This window comes from Rhineura floridana, chromosome 7, assembly GCF_030035675.1.
Source record: "Rhineura floridana isolate rRhiFlo1 chromosome 7, rRhiFlo1.hap2, whole genome shotgun sequence".
Taxonomy (NCBI): Eukaryota; Metazoa; Chordata; class Lepidosauria; order Squamata; family Rhineuridae; genus Rhineura; species Rhineura floridana.
Genome location: NC_084486.1, coordinates 80829719 through 80834373, shown reverse-complemented (window position 1 = coordinate 80834373; position 4655 = coordinate 80829719). Strand labels below are relative to the sequence as shown.

Here is a 4655-nt window from a genome sequence, read left to right as displayed (position 1 = left end):
ATAGATCTGTTGTGTAACAGAATAGGTGAACAAATGAAGTACTTACTAGAATACACTCTCTGAAATTGAACAGCTGCACACGTATACTATAATTTGGCAATCCCCAACATCTTCCCGTTAGACCATCTCATTAGGGAGGCAGAGAATCCTCCCTCTTGTTTCCAAGGAGATATTTCTGCTTTGATTATGCTGAACTATAACCAGATGAAGTTTGTCCCAGAAAAAAAGAATAAAAAATAAAATTATGCTCTGTGAGTTCTGTCTGCAAACAGAGTAAATGAAAACTCAATGTGAGATACACTGCACAAGGCAGGCTGCATATTGCAATTCACTGCCATTTACCACTATTACAGGAGAATTTTGTTACACTTCTGACTTTTGCGGGCACAATTTAAAGATGGAGAAGGAAATACATGTAGATAGATAGATACCTTTCGGAAAATAAATGCAAATGGATGCCTGGCATTTTCAAGGCAACTTTTTTCTGTATACTCTGAGATCTGAAGTGTACTCATCAATGAAAGATATAGAATTACATCTAAGCAAGACATACTCTGAGTTGTTGTTGTTATATGCCTTCAAGTCAATTGCAACTTATGGCAACCCTATAAATCTTTTGGATATATTCATAGGGTTTTCATGGTAAGAGGTATTCAGAGGTGGCTTACCGTTGCCTTCCTCTAAGCCTATGGTACCTGGTGTTGCCAGGCGGTCTCCCATCCAAGTACTAACAAGGCCTGACCTTGCTTAGCTTCTAAGATCAGATGAGATTGGGCATGTTCAGGTTATTATGGCCATAGGATACTCTGAGTAGACTTACTGCAATCAATGGACTTTCTATGGATTCAAAATAATGAGGGGAAGAGGAGAAACCTGAAAGGGGAACCTGAGATAAGGGTGTTTGCAAGAGAGAAATGCTACCAGTTCCACGCGCAGGACCAGCCAGACAGGCCCAGCTTCGCAGTCTCAATGCGTGGATGAGACGATGGTGTCAGGTGGAAGGGTTTGGATTTGTTAGGCACTGGGGAACATTTTGGGACAAGCCGGGCCTGTACAAAAGGGACGGGCTCCACTTGAACCAGAATGGAACCAGACTGCTGGCACTTAAAATCAAAAAGGTAGCAGAGCAGCTTTTAAACTGACTGAGGGGGGAAACCCGACAGGAGCTGAGAAAGGTCCGGTTCGGAATAAACCTCCCCCCTCGGATAAAGACCAAAGAAATGATGAAATTTTAAAAGGGGTAGGCCTAGAAGTAGGCATTATGAGAGCAGGGGCACAGCATATAAATTCAGAAGAGCAAAATTACCACAGGCCTAACCACAAGTGCCAAAGACACTTGAAGAGAGACACTGCTTACAAGTGCCTGTACGCTAATGCTAGGAGCCTGCGAACCAAGATGGGAGAACTGGAGTGCTTGGTCTTAGAGGAGAGCATTGATATAGTGAGCATAACGGAGACCTGGTGGAATGGAGAAAACCAGTGGGATACGGTTATCCCTGGATATAAACTATATCGGAAGGACAGGGAAGGACGTATTGGTGGCGGAGTCGCTCTATACGTGAAAGAAGGCATTGAATCCAGCAAGCTCGAAACCCCAAAAGAGGCAGACTCCTCCACAGAATCGTTGTGGGTGGTGATACCGTGCCCCAGGAGGGACTTAATACTGGGAACGATCTATCGTCCCCCTGATCAAAATGCTCAGGGAGACCTGGAGATGAGATATGAAATTGAGGAAGCATCCAAACTAGGAAATGTGGTAGTAATGGGTGACTTCAACTACCCGGACATAGACTGGCTGCATATGTGTTCCAGTCATGACAAAGAAGCAAAGTTTCTAGATATTCTAAATGACTATTCCCTAGATCAGTTGGTCATGGAACCGACCAGAGGGACGGCAACCCTGGACTTAATCCTCAGTGGGGACCAGGACCTGGTGCGAGATGTAAGTGTTGTTGAACCGATTGGGAGCAGTGACCACAGTGCTATTAAATTAAACATACATGTAACTGGCCAATTGCCAAGAAAATCCAACACGGTCACATTTGACTTCAAAAGAGGAAACTTCACAAAAATGAGGGGATTGGCAAAAAGAAAGCTGAAAAACAAAGTCCAGAGGGTCACATCACTCGAAAATGCTTGGAAGTTGTTTAAAAACACTATATTAGAAGCTCAACTGGAGTGCATACCGCAGATCAGAAAAGGTACCGCCAGGGCCAAGAAGATGCCAGCATGGTTAACGAGCAAAGTCAAGGAAGCTCTTAGAGGCAAAAAGTCTTCCTTCAGAAAATGGAAGTCTTGTCCGAATGAAGAAAATAAAAAAGAACACAAACTCTGGCAAAAGAAATGCAAGAAGAAAATAAGGGATGCTAAAAAAGATTTTGAGGAGCACATTGCTAAGAACATAAAAACCAACAACAAAAAATTCTATAAATACATTCAAAGCAGGAGACCATCTAGGGAGACAATTGGACCCTTGGATGATAAGGGAGTCAAAGGTGTACTAAAGAACGATAAGGAGATTGCAGAGAAGCTAAATGAATTCTTTGCATCTGTCTTCACAGTGGAAGATATAGGGCAGATCCCTGAACCTGAACTAACATTTGCAGGAAGGGATTCTGAGGAACTGAGACAAATAGTGGTAACGAGAGAGGAAGTTCTAAGCTTAATGGACAATATAAAAACTGACAAATCACTGGGCCCGGATGGCATCCACCCGAGCGTTCTCAAAGAACTCAAAGGTGAAATTGCTGATCTGCTAACTAAAATATGTAACTTGTCCCTTGGGTCCTCCTCCATGCCTGAGGACTGGAAAGTGGCAAATGGATCAAAAAGGGATCCAGAGGGGATCCCAGAAATTACAGGCCAGTTAGCTTAACTTCTGTCCCTGGAAAACTGGTAGAAAGTATTCTTAAAGCTAGATTAACTAAGCACATAGAAGAACAAGCCTTGCTGAAGCAGAGCCAGCATGGCTTCTGCAAGGGAAAGTCCTGTCTCAGTAACCTATTAGAATTCTTTGAGAGTGTCAACAAGCATATAGATAGAGGTGATCCAGTGGACATAGTGTACTTAGACTTTCAAAAAGCGTTTGACAAGGTACCTCACCAAAGGCTTCTGAGGAAGCTTAGCAGTCATGGAATAAGAGGAGAGGTCCTCTTGTGGATAAGGAATTGGTTAAGAAGCAGAAAGCAGAGAGTAGGAATCAACGGACAGTTCTCCCAATGGAGGGCTGTAGAAAGTGGAGTCCCTCAAGGATCGGTATTGGGACCTGTACTTTTCAACTTGTTCATTAATGACCTAGAATTAGGAGTGAGCAGTGAAGTGGCCAAGTTTGCTGACGACACTAAATTTTCAGGGTTGTTAAAACAAAAAGGGATTGCGAAGAGCTCCAAAAAGACCTCTCCAAACTGAGTGAATGGGCAGAAAAATGGCAAATGCAATTCAATATAAACAAGTGTAAAATTATGCATATTGGAGCAAAAAATCTGAATTTCACATATACGCTCATGGGGTCTGAACTGGCGGTGACCGACCAGGAGAGAGACCTCGGGGTTGTAGTGGACAGCACGATGAAAATGTCGACCCAGTGTGCGGCAGCTGTGAAAAAGGCAAATTCCATGCTAGCGATAATTAGGAAAGGTATTGAAAATAAAACAGCCGATATCATCATGCCGTTGTATAAATCTATGGTGCGGCCGCATTTGGAATACTGTGTACAGTTCTGGTCGCCTCATCTCAAAAAGGATATTATAGAGTTGGAAAAGGTTCAGAAGAGGGCAACCAGAATGATCAAGGGGATGGAGCGACTCCCTTACGAGGAAAGGTTGCAGCATTTGGGGCTTTTTAGTTTAGAGAAAAGGCGGGTCAGAGGAGACATGATAGAAGTGTATAAAATTATGCATGGCATTGAGAAAGTGGATAGAGAAAAGTTCTTCTCCCTCTCTCATAATACTAGAACTCGTGGACATTCAAAGAAGCTGAATGTTGGAAGATTCAGGACAGACAAAAGGAAGTACTTATTTACTCAGCGCATAGTTAAACTATGGAACTTGCTCCCACAAGATGCAGTAATGGCCACCAGCTTGGATGGCTTTAAAAGAAGATTAGACAAATTCATGGAGGACAGGGCTATCAATGGCTACTAGCCGTGATGGCTGTGCTCTGCCACCCTAGTCAGAGGCAGCATGCTTCTGAAAACCAGTTGCCGGAAGCCTCAGGAGGGGAGAGTGTTCTTGCACTCGGGTCCTGCTGGCGGGCTTTCCCCAGGCACCTGGTTGGCCACTGTGAGAACAGGATGCTGGACTAGATGGGCCACTGGCCTGATCCAGCAGGCTCTTCTTATGTTCTTATGTTCTTAATTGACAGTGGGGAGAAGAGCCCATGGCTTTGAGTTGCAGAAGTAATGGGTCACATATTGAAATGAAATAATCAGCCAAATCTTTGGATGCAAACTAGGGATGTGCTAGAATTCCACCCTGTGCAGATCTGGTACTGAATTTTCAATTAATTCCCTTATTCTCAATCACTGAGGATCGGATTTTAACGTAGAAAATGTCTGTGTCTATTTTTGAAAACAGACTTGTTTTTTTTTAAAAAAGCCTCTAAAACATTGATTGTAAAAATGATAATTTATAAATATTTCCTTTCAAAACATTGAT

General features: G+C 43.1%; 1 pseudogene; it reads right to left on the bottom strand.

Annotated features, from left to right (window-relative positions):
- Nucleotides 1-683: 683 nt before the first annotated feature.
- LOC133389839 (5S ribosomal RNA) lies at nucleotides 684-802 on the bottom strand (annotated as a pseudogene).
- Nucleotides 803-4655: the final 3853 nt, after the last annotated feature.